The sequence below is a fragment of the Crotalus tigris genome, unplaced genomic scaffold (genome assembly GCF_016545835.1).
Source record: "Crotalus tigris isolate CLP2741 ecotype Arizona unplaced genomic scaffold, ASM1654583v1 scf7180000017551.9496454, whole genome shotgun sequence".
Classification (NCBI taxonomy): domain Eukaryota; kingdom Metazoa; phylum Chordata; class Lepidosauria; order Squamata; family Viperidae; genus Crotalus; species Crotalus tigris.
This window is the reverse complement of record NW_024096469.1, coordinates 7,193,301-7,205,437: the sequence shown is the minus strand read 5'-3', so window position 1 is coordinate 7,205,437 and position 12,137 is coordinate 7,193,301. Positions and strand designations below refer to the sequence as shown.

The 12,137-nt window shown below is 34.5% G+C and overlaps 1 pseudogene; it reads right to left on the bottom strand.

Annotated features, from left to right (window-relative positions):
* LOC120309126 overlaps positions 1–12,137 on the bottom strand; it is a 144,445-nt pseudogene that overhangs the window by 115,413 nt on the left and 16,895 nt on the right.

The window sequence follows — 12,137 nt, the reverse complement described above, 5'->3', positions numbered from 1 at the left end:
CTATAATTAATTTATTAATTAAATTTGTAACTGCTACTGAGCTGGCTAGATTTGGCCATTATCCACGCATCACAATTTAAGTTATTTTCTACATTTAAAAGGTTCAATTTTTTAAAAAATATGACCACTATGACATCAGAATCAATCTTTTTAATTAAGCATTTTTTGTTTTGTTTTTTTTAAAAAAGGTGGAGGAAAAAAAATCCCCAAAAAATTCAAAACGGGGGGAGAGAAAGCAAAAAAAAAAAAAAATAGAGTAGAAGGTAGATAAATAGTTTACAGGCATCATAAATTTTAAATATTCCAACAATTGCTTCAAACAGATGAATATACTGGATTATTCTAAAAACTATCATTCCTTTTTGAAATCCATTATATGAATATCAACACAAATAATCAATACACTAGAACACATAAAATTGAGAATTACAATGTTTATAGGAACAATTAAAAACTCTGTTAAGACAAACTCCAAATTCATAAGTCGATTTATAGAACTATAATCAAGAAAATCTATATAAACAATGAGGGAAAAAATTATTTGATCCCCTGCTGATTTTGTATGTTTTCTCACTGACAAAGAAATAATCAATCTATAATTTTAATGGTAGGTTTATTTTAACAGTGAGAGACAAAATAACAACAAAATCCAGAAAAAAGCATTTCAAAAAAGTTATAAATTGATTTGCATTTTAATGAGTGAAATAAGTATTTGATCCCCTATCAATCAGCAAGATTTCTAGTTCCCAGGTCTTTTATACAGGTAACGAGCTGAGATTAGGAGCACTTTCTTAAAGGGAGTGCTTCTAATCTCTGCTTGTTACCTGTACAAAAGACACCTATCCACAGAAGTAATCAATCAGATTCCAAACTCTCCACCATGGCCAAGACCAAAGAGCTGCCCAAGGATGTCAGGGACAAGACTGTAGACTTACACAAGGCTGGAATGGGCTTCAAGACTATTGCCGATACTTCCGGTGGATCTGCCGCGCGATGGCGGCTACTTTGTAGCCGTCCTCCTGGGTAAGTGTAAGAATCGCTATGAACAGCAGACATCAGCTGTTCAGCAGTTCAAAACCCCCTCCCGGGCAAAGGGGGGGGGTAGAGAGTTGTCTGAATAGTGGTAGAGCCTCTTATGCACCCCCCAAGTTTTTTTGGGGGGGTGAAAAGAGTGCTCCCACGGAGTTCAGACTGTCTCCGCTTCCCAGCTGCTTTTGTCCTTAGGGACAAAACGAGTTGCTGCAACCACCTCCGTGATTAAAGAGAACTGGTGAGTTTTTTGTTATAAACGGACAGAGCTGAGTAGAGGATTTAGTTTTTGCTTTCTTTGATTTATTTGGATTTTAAGCTTCAAGACTTGTTTTTACTTTTATACTCCCTCTTTTTATTTATTTTTTCCTTTGTTGAAAGAGAAAGTAAAATGGCGATCGGCAAGCCTCTCGGTGTTTTTTTTTTTTTTTCGGAAGCTAGAATGGTGACCGGCAGGCTTTTTGGTGTTTCTTTTTTTCCCTTTCCTTTTTTCTTTTTTGTTTTTTTTATGATTGGAATGGAGTGTTAATATTATTATTTTTGTTTAATTTTCGTGTTCTGTATTTTGTACTTTTTGGTACTTTTAAAAAATGGAATGGATTTTTTCTATTTAATTATTTTTTTCTTCTCCTCCTTTTTCTTTTTTGAACTCCTTTTTTTTATCATAATGATCCCCACTTGAAGGATTTTTTTTTTGAATTTCTGGAGTTAATTTCTTATTTTTTTGCTTAATTCTTGCAATTTTTAAGAAGGAGTAAAGTTTTTTTAAGATGGCTCCAAAGCGTCCAGTAATCTCTACAGCTTCCAAGGTGGCTTCTTCTTCGGTGTTATCATCAGGGCAACAACCTAAATTAATAGTTTCACCTTCTTCCTTGCCGCAGTCAACAATGGTGAAGGACTTGCAAGATATGATGGGAGATATTATACTTCAAATTAGGGGAGAAATGAAAGAGATTTTAGAGGAAAATAATAAGACTTTGAGGCAAGAGATAGTTTTGACTTTAAAAGGAGTTGCCTCTGTTCTTGAAAAGTTGAATTCTCGCGTAGAAGAGGTAGTAGAAAAATTGGAATTGATGGAGGAAAAATTTGAAAGTATGGAAAAAGAGATGAAAAACTCTCAAGATGAGATTCTTATGCTTCAATATAAACAAATGGAATATGCCTTAAGAATCAGAGGTTTACATGAGTCTGTGCAAGGAGATTTGAGGGAGATGGTGGCAAAGGACTTTGCTGTGATTCTGAATAGAGAAGAAGAGGAAATACTTAGTGGAATTGATCAGACATTTAGAGTTAACTCTGTGGTGGCAGAGCAAAACAATTTGCCAAGAGATGTGGTAATTTACTTTGGGAAAAGATCCCTGCGCAATGAAATTATACAAGCCTTTTATAAGAAGAGGTTTCAAATTGCTTCACAAGATGTTATAATTTTAAAGGAGATCCCACCAAAAATTTTAAGAAGAAGAAAGGAGTTTGCTTTTTTAGCAGACGAACTTAAAAAGAGACAAATTTTGTTTAGATGGGATGTTCCGACTGGAATGGTGGTGAGCTACCTGGGGATACGTTATAGTCTTAATACTGTTTCTAAAGCAAAAGATTTTTATACTTCGGTCCTGGGGGTATGCTCATCGTCACCTACCATGCTTAAAGCTTTGGAAGAAAAAAAGGCAGAATTGCAGTCAGAAGTGCTTAGAATTACGAAAATTGGGAAATTTCAGTTTGAGGGGCCTCAACAAGTAGAGATGGAGGAGCAGAAGACAACCTGTGCAACATATAATTGTAAAGAAAAGGATCAACAGAAGAAGTTTAAGGAAGTTCCACAAGTATTGGTTCCTGAATCTGAGGGAGAAGTAGGATTTATAAATTCTTTGGAGCAACCTTTAATGCCAGAATTGCAGTCTGAAGAGCCTATATTAATTAAAAATGGGAGGCCTCAACAAGTAGAGATGGACGAGCAGAAGATAACCTATGCAATATATAACTGTAAAGAAAAGGATCAACAGAAGAAGCTCAAGGAAGTTCCACAAGAGATGAAAGACCAGAAGACAACTTGTCCAACATATAAACGTAAAGAAAAGGAGGTTGAGGAAACTTCACAGGTATTGGTTCCTGAGACTTGTGCAACATATAAATGTAAAGAAAAAGTAACATATAAACGTAAAGAGAAAGACCAACAGAAGAAGGAGGTTGAGGAAGCTTCACAGGTATTGGTTCCTGAGTTTGTGGGAGAACCAGGACTTATAAATTTTTTGGAGCGATCTTCAAGGGCAGATTTTAACGCATTTCTTTCGATGCTTATGGGCAAGAGAGACTGATAAGGATTGTGTTTATAGTGGACGCAACCGGCTATTGGACAGAAGATTATGGATTGAGATTGCAGGAGAAGTAAAATTTATAATGTTTTTGGAAAATGTCTTAAGTAATGTTTAAATATGTGCTGGGATAATAATATAAGTATGACATGAAAAGGTTTAGAGTATATTATAAAATGATGGATAATAATATAAATGATATGAAAAGGGTCTAGAGTATACTATAGTTTGTTTAAAGATTGGTTTCTTTTCTCTTTTTTATTATTATTATTATTATTCTTAAGAGAAGTTAATTTGTTTAATCAAATTTTAGATAAGGAGTTTAAATATAAGTATTTAGTTTAACTAATTATGAGTATCTAGTTTTAATGGTATAATGAATGTTCATATGCTTATTTTTGTGTTCTAGAGTAAAGAAAGAGGGAGATTAGATTAGATTTTATATTGTAGGTATAGATATTTAAAGAAAGTAATGTTTAAATTTGTGTTTTGGCTATTTTTTATAGAATGATGGATAATAATATAAGTATAATATTAGAAAAGGTTTAGAGAAGACAATTTGTTTAATTTAAGGTATTTAGATTTGTTCAGGATTTATATGTGTTTTAAGTTTTTTTTTATTTTTTATCTCTTTTGAAAAATTTTAATTAAGCCTGTACTCAGCTCTGGGAAGGTTGAGGGAGGGTATGGGAGGGTGGGGGGTTTGGGGAAGGGATTTGTTTTGTAAAATTCAAAAACTTTCAATAAAAAAAAAGACTATTGCCAAGCAGCTTGGTGAGAAGGTGATAACAGTTGGTGCCATTATTCACAAATGGAAAAACACAAAATAATTCTCAATCTCCCTCGGTCTGGGGCTTCATGCAAGATCTCAGCTCGTGGAGTTTCAATGATCATGAGAATGGTGAGCAATCAGCCCAGAACTACACTGGAGGATCTTGTCAATGATCTCAAGGCAGCTGGGACCATAGTCATCAAGAAAACTATTGGTAATACACTACGCCGTAAAGGACTGAAATCTTGCAGCGCCCACAAGGTTCCCCTGCTCAAGAAAGCACATGTACAGGCCCACCTGAAATTTGCCAATGAACAACTGAATGATTCAGAGGAGAACTGGGTGAAAGTGTTGTGGTCAGATGTGACCAAAATCGAGCTCTCTGGCATCAACTTAACTCGCCGTGTTTGGAGGAGGAAGAATGCTGCCTATGATCCCAAGAATACCATCCCCGCCATCAAACATGGAGGTAGAAACATTATGTTTTGGGGATGTTTTTCTGCTAAGGGGACAACACAACTTCACCGCATCAAAGGGACAATGGACAGGGCCATGTACCATCAAATCTTTTTTTTTTTCAAATTTTATTTATAATACAGTTAAAAAGAAACAAACATTGGATTTAACGTGACATTTCAGTATATACATTCTTATCAGATTATTCCACTTTTTACAATCAATCTTCATCTCTACATATACATCTGAGTTTTATATACAATACATATTCTAAAATAACATATATTTCTATCTTAACATTCATCTTTAATTCCAACCGTCCTCTTCAAATTCTTCCAGCGGTAAAATTTATCCCAGGTTTCATAATAAACTGATCCACATTTGTCTTTTAATATCATTGTGAGCCTGTCCATTTCCGCACATGCTAATATTTTATGTATTAACTCTTCCTCTGTGGGAATTTCCTTGCTCTTCCATTTTTGCGCAAAAGCAAGCCTAGCTGCAGTCAGGATGTGTAGCAACAGGTAGATTGTTCTCTTGTTGTATTTTTCTGTCATTATTCCCAATAAGAAAAGTTCAGGTTTTAACTCTAAGTCCAGTGTTAATATATCCCTCAACCAGTTTCGTGTCCTGTTCCAATACTCACGAGTCTTTGGGCATTCCCACCACATATGGTAATATGATCCTATTGCTGTTTTACATTTCCAGCATAGAGGTGAGATGTTTGAACCCATTGTACCATCAAATCTTGGGTGAGAACTTCCTTCCGTCAGCCAGGGCATTGAAATTGGGCCATGGATGGGTATTCCAGCATGGCAATGACCCAAAATACACAGCCAAGGAAACAAAAAAGTGGCTCAAGAAGAAGCACATTAAGGTCCTGGAGTGACCTAGCCAGTCTCCGGACCTTAACCCCATAGGAAATCGGTGGAGGGAGTGAAGATTTGAGCTGCCAAACGTCAGCCTCAAAACCTTTTTTTTTAAATGTTTTTTTCCAAACTCTCCCCCATATATATACCGTGATATTTATCAGATGTTAACATACATTCTTTTACATTCATATATAAGATACTTTTAATAAAATGAAATAAATACATACACATGACTTTTGGTGTTGCTCACCCATTTCCCCTTTGACTGTATCCACACTCCTTCTTCTCTACCTTCTTTCTCCTTTTCTTCTCTTCCCTACTTCCCTCTTCTTCCTCTCCTCTTCTCTTTCTTTCACCACTCTCCTCCCCTTTCTCCCCACTTCTCTTCTCCTCCAACCTTCCTACTTCCTTCTCCCCTCCTTTACTCTTTTCTCTCTCCTCTCCTTTCTTCCCTCTCATCCCTCTTCAGATATAATTCAGGGGTAATGTCCGATCAACTCCTCTCTCCAAATTTCCCTATCTATATTATATACAATAAGACTAATTTTCTCTTACATTACTAGTTCTATTTATCTAACCTTCTCGGTATATACTTCTATAAATATTTATACAACCTCCAGTTATTCAATACTGTGTCACCTGGGTCTCCCTCCTTATCTGCTCCTTCTTCTTCCATCTAAATTGATGTTAACTATCTTTTAACCATATTCTCTTTTCAACCAATCATAAAAAGTTCCCCATATTTCATAGTAATCTGACTCTGTCTTATCTTTAATTGTCATTGTTAGTATATTCATTTCTGCACATTCCAGTATTTTCCCAATCACCTCTCCCTCTGGGGGGGCTTTCAGTGCTTTCCAATTTTGTGCAAACACAATCCTGGCTGCCATGATTATATGAATAATTAAATATGTTTTCTCTTTATTGTATTTCCCTGGTAGAATACCCAACAGGAATATTTCTGGTCTTAGTTCTATACATTGTTGTATCATCTTTTCTATCCATGTTCTAATTTTATTCCAATAAGTTTTAGCTTCTACACACGTCCACCACATATGGTAGAAGGAGCCTGGTATTTGATGATATTTCCAACATTTCATAGACCTGTCCTTAAACATTTTAGCTAATCTTTCTGGAGACATGTGCCATCTGTAAAACATTTTGTACATATTTTCTTTATACGCAGTCACCATTGTCAATTTATAGTTTCTTTCCCATAGTTGCTGCCATCTATCTAATTCAATTGTGTATCCAAAATTCCTTGTCCATTGTATCATTGTCTCCTTCACTTGTTCCTCCTCTAACTCCATATGTAGTAGATAACTGTACATTTTTTAATCCATTTTTCTTCTGTTTCTGTGAGTATTTCATCTAATTCTGTTGTCCCAAATTAACACCATCTATTTTAACAACTTTTTCATATCTAGATTGTATTTGCGTTCTCATGTACCAATCCATCTTTATTCCTTGTTCCTCTAATTGTTGTTTGGTTTTCAACTCCCCCATATCTGTTAGTAAGTCTTTATATCTTATAATGTTTCCCATGTTAAACATATTGGGGTGTATTAGCACCTCCATAGTTGAGACCCAATTTGGAATCTTCAAATAATGCTTTCTCTTTACTTTCTCCCAGACGACAAATAAAGAATTCCTTATATGATGTCTCTGGAAATAGCTATGTATTCTGTTTTTTCCGTATCATATGAACGCATGCCAACTGTAAAATCAAGTCCCTCTAATGTCAATAATCTTGTATTCCTCAGTAAGATCCATTCTCTCATCCATGATAATGCTGCAGCCTGATAGTACAATTCCCAATTAGGTAGACTAAACCCACCTCTCAGTCTTGTATCTTGTAACATTTTTAGATTAACACTTGCCTTTTTTCCCTGCCAAATATATTTCAAGACTATTTTATTAAGCCCCTCAAAATATTTCTTATCTAATCTTATTGGTATTGTTGAAAACAAAAACAATAATCGTGGTAATATATTCATTTTGATTATCGCAATCCTTCCCATTAATGATAGTGTACATTTTTCCATTTATCCAAATCTACTTCAATTTGTCTTTTCAATTTATAATAATTATCCTCTTTAATTGTTGTGCATTTAGGGATCCAGGTGGATCCCTAAATATTTTACTTTCTTTACAATCTGTATATCTAATTTTCCCACCAGTTCTTTTTTTTTGTTTTTCAATAATATTTTTCACTAACATTTTGGTTTTATCTTTATTAATTTTCAACCCAGCTACCTCACCATATTTTTCTATTTGTTCTATTAATACAGGTCCTGTCTCTAATGGTTCCTCCAAAATAAATACTAAATCGTCTGCGAATGCTTGTAGCTTATATTCTTTCCTCTTAATTTTCATCCCTTTTATGTCATTATTCTGTCTTATACATCTATTTAATACTTCTAATGTCAGAACAAACAACAATGGGGATAGGGGGCAGCCCTGTCTTGTTCCCTTCATAATATTGATCTTCTCAGTCATTATCATTACTTTGGCTTATTATAAATTGTTCTGATTACATTTATAAATTTCTCCCCATAATCCATAGTCTGTAATTGGTTTATCATGAATTGCCAGTTCACATTGTCGAATGCCTTCTGTGCGTCCAGGAACAACAATGCCATCTGTTCCTCAGGGTGTGTTTCATAATATTCTAGTGTGTTCAATATAATTAGCATATTGTCTCTAATCTGTCTTTTGGGTAAGAAGCCATTTTGATCCAATTGTATAAATTCATTTAAAAACTTTTTAAGTCTTTCCGCCATTATTGATGCAAATATTTTGTAGTCCACATTCAATAGGGAAATCGGCCTGTAGTTCTTTATTTTCTGTGTTTCTGTTTTTTCCTTTGGTATGAGAATAATAAGAGCTTCGGACCACGAATCTGGTATCTTAGCTTCAGAAAGAAGTTCATTATAAAGTTCCAACATTACATTACCTAGTACTTCCTGCAATGTCTTATATAGCTCTGCTGGTAGTCCATCCGGTCCTGGTGTTTTACCATTTTTTTGTCTATTGATTGCTTCTATTAATTCCATCATTGTTATTTCCTCTTCTCATAGCTTTTTAAATTTCTACGGCATTTTAGGTATCTCTGTTTCTTCCAAAAAATGTTTTATACTATCATCTGAAACTGTTTGTTGCTTATATAAGTTCTCATAATATTCCCAGATTATTTTTTTCTTTTCTTCATTTCGATGTTGTAAAATCCTCGCAGCATCTTTCAATTGTTTAATCCATCTCTTCTCTTTCTCCTTTTTAATTTTATATGTCAACCATCTCCTTGGTTTGTTTGCATGCTCAAAAAAGGTTTGCTTAGCTGTCTTTATTTTCATTGCCACTCCTTCATTTTCTAGTAAGTTCATTTTATGTTTGTTCAGTTCCATTAATTTTTTAATCTTTTTATTTTGTGTATCTTTCTGTAATTCTTTCTCAAGTGTCTTATATTCTTCCTCCAGTTTTCCCTTATTTTGTCTTTTCTGTTTGTTCTTTTTCCCCAAATAAGTCATAGCAAGTCCTCTCATGTATGCTTTTGCTGTATCCCAAACATTTTGAAGTGAAGTATCTTCTTTTTTGTTTTCCTTAAAGAAGAAAAGTAATTCTTTTTTCATATATTGCTGAAAATCCTTTTCATTCAATATAGTTTGATTTAATGTCCATCTTGTTCTCTTTTTTTGTCCTTTCCATATGATTGTAACTGGGTTGTGATCCGCCCATGTGCTTGTTTCTATGGCTATACTTTGTATATTTGTAAATAAATCTGTTGACATTCATGTCATATCAATTCTTGACCAGGACAGGTATCTGTTAGAATAGAACGTATATTGCTTCTTTTCTGGATATTTCTCTCTCCAAGCATCAAGTATATTTAATTCATCCACCATATTATAGAAGGATTTAGGAAGTGTTCTTCTTAGAGTCTTATTTTTTTGATGTATTATAATACAGCTCAGGCTTTACAATAGCATTAAAATCTCCAATCATACATATGCTTTCATATTCCAGTTCTATTATTTTCTTATGTAATTTTAGATAAAATTTCTCTTGATTTTCATTTGGAGCATAAATCGCTACCAATAATGATTTTTTACAGTTCATAATTACTTCCACCATTAAGATTCGTCCTTCTTCGTCTTAATGACTTGGAGAGAATCTGCAAAGAGGAGTGGGACAAAATCCCTCCCGAGATATGTGCAAACCTGGTGGCCAACTACAAGAAACGTCTGACCTCCGTGATTGCCAACAAGGGTTTTACTACCAAGTACTAAGTCATGTTTTGCAAAGGGGTCAAATACTTATTTCACTCATTAAAATGCAAATCAATTTATAAGTTTTTTAAAATGCGTTTTTCTGGATGTTTTTGTTGTTATTCTGTCTCTCACTGTTAAATTAAACCTACCATTAAAATTATAGACTGATCATTTCTTTGTCAGTGGTCAAATGTACAAATATTTTTCCCTTATTGTAGGACTATAATCAATTGATTATCAAATCAAGGAGATCAAATATTTTTCCCTTATTGTAGGACTATAATCAATTGAATTAAATCCTGCATCAATTTCACTTCTGAACATTACTTTAAACATCAGAACATATGCTTGATATCAAAACCTTATGTAATCCATAGTGGAATATCTACAGAGATGGCCTTCCTCTTAAACAACTCTCAGTGCCCTCCTTGGTGAGTTACATTTCATTCCTTGGATGATTTAATATTCATATTCTCTCTTTTTTGAGTATCTTGAACTCAGTACTCAGCCCAGCTTAATAACTTAGCTGCATCATTTTATTTCAAGGACACTGTAATAATGAGCACTTTGCTCAGCACGGTCAAGATGATACAAACTCTATAGAGGTTTGGCTACAAGGTTCTACTTGGATGTATAATAAAGAGAAAATAATACCTGCTCTTCTCCAAATTGTAGCTCTTTCCATTCTTTTCGATATCCTTCATGTACCATTATCCTTTTATTTACACAGTAAAATTGTTGGAACTGCTGGAAAAAGCTTTTGATGTTAACCCGACTCCACGTTTTAAGTATACTGAAGAGGCTGTCCAGCATTATTTTTGCAGCTATACATTTCCCTTTCACAACATCCGTTTCCTTGTTTTTCCAAAATGTAATGTGATTCTTAATTTTCTTCCACCAACTATCCTCAGGTTTAGTGCATATTATGTCATCGTACTGATGCCAATCTGTTAAATAAAATACTGTATTATTAAAGTTCAGAAATGCAAGATACAGCCCTTCTGGCTTTGCATGCTAATGCAATCACATGATGCAATTTTCATGGACACCCTGCTTTGTTATGGTCTCCTTCCATAGTCAAACCACGCAGACACACAGAAATGGTCGTTTTCTTCCAACTCCCATAGAAGGTATTTCTGAGCTATATTCCATCCATATTAATTTAAAATGTTTACTGCTAGGACGTGTTTTGAAATACAGCACTTCACAACGATAAATAAATGTGCAATTCCTATCTTTAGCAAATATGAGAGTAAGTAAATTGCTTAATCCAAAAGTAATGAGCTTTGCTGACTATCAGCTTCTTAATACAGGTAGTTCTTGACTTACAACCACAACTAAGCCCGACATTTCCATTGTGTGCAAAGCAATTGTTAAGTGAGTCATGTCCCATTTTAAGACCTTTTTTGCCATATTTGTTAAGCAAATCAATGCATGTGTTAAGTGAATCACTGCAGTTGTTAAGCAAAGCTAGCTTTCCCCATTGACTCTGCTTGTGAGGTCGATGGAAGCTCACAAATGATGATTACATGATCCCGGGATGGTGCAACTTTCATATATACATGCCAGTTGCCAAGCACCCAAATCTGAATCATGTGATCATGGGGATGCTGCAATGGTCGTAAGTGTGAGAACTAGTCATAAGTCACTTTTTCAATGCTGCTGTAGCTTGGAACGGTCACTAAATGAATAGTTGTAAATCAAGGACTATCTGTAACAATAATGATCATCAGAGACCACCAGCTTCCTGAACAATGGCACATGATCCATTTATTTTATAAATATCCTCTGTTGGGACAAGAACAGAATTTTCTTTTGTTCTTGATACCAGAGATATCTAAACAACAGATTGTCTTCTACTGTGTTATTATTCCAGAAATCCAGGAACTATATTTTAATTTTAAATGTGTTGGAGTACAGCTCTTTCCAGAAGGATCAAGCTCAGATACAATGGCCAACTCAACAGAATAAAATAAAGTCTGCTCTTTCATAAATACAATCTGAAATTGGACCAGTACCACCTGGAAGATAAAACATCACATTTGGGCTTGGCTAGATAGTGAAGAGATTGGATTATCAGTCACATATGTCTCCAGCACACCAAACTAGAACACTTTCTTCTTTTTTTAAAGCCCACTTACTATTCGTTCAAAAAAATGACATCAACTTTCCCTTATCACAATAACTAAAGAATTATATTAAAAAGAAAATTAGGGAAACAAATGACTAAGATCTGATGTAATCCTCCAAAATGATAAATTCAATGACAGAGTTGAAAGGGACTATAAGGATCATAAAGCACATCAAATAGCTCAGTGCAAAATCCTCTGGGGCACCTCTGAAAGATGATTACAGGTAAATCCTCGACTTACAACAGTCCATTTAGTGATCGTTCAAAGTTACAATACACTGAAAAAAGTGACTTATGATA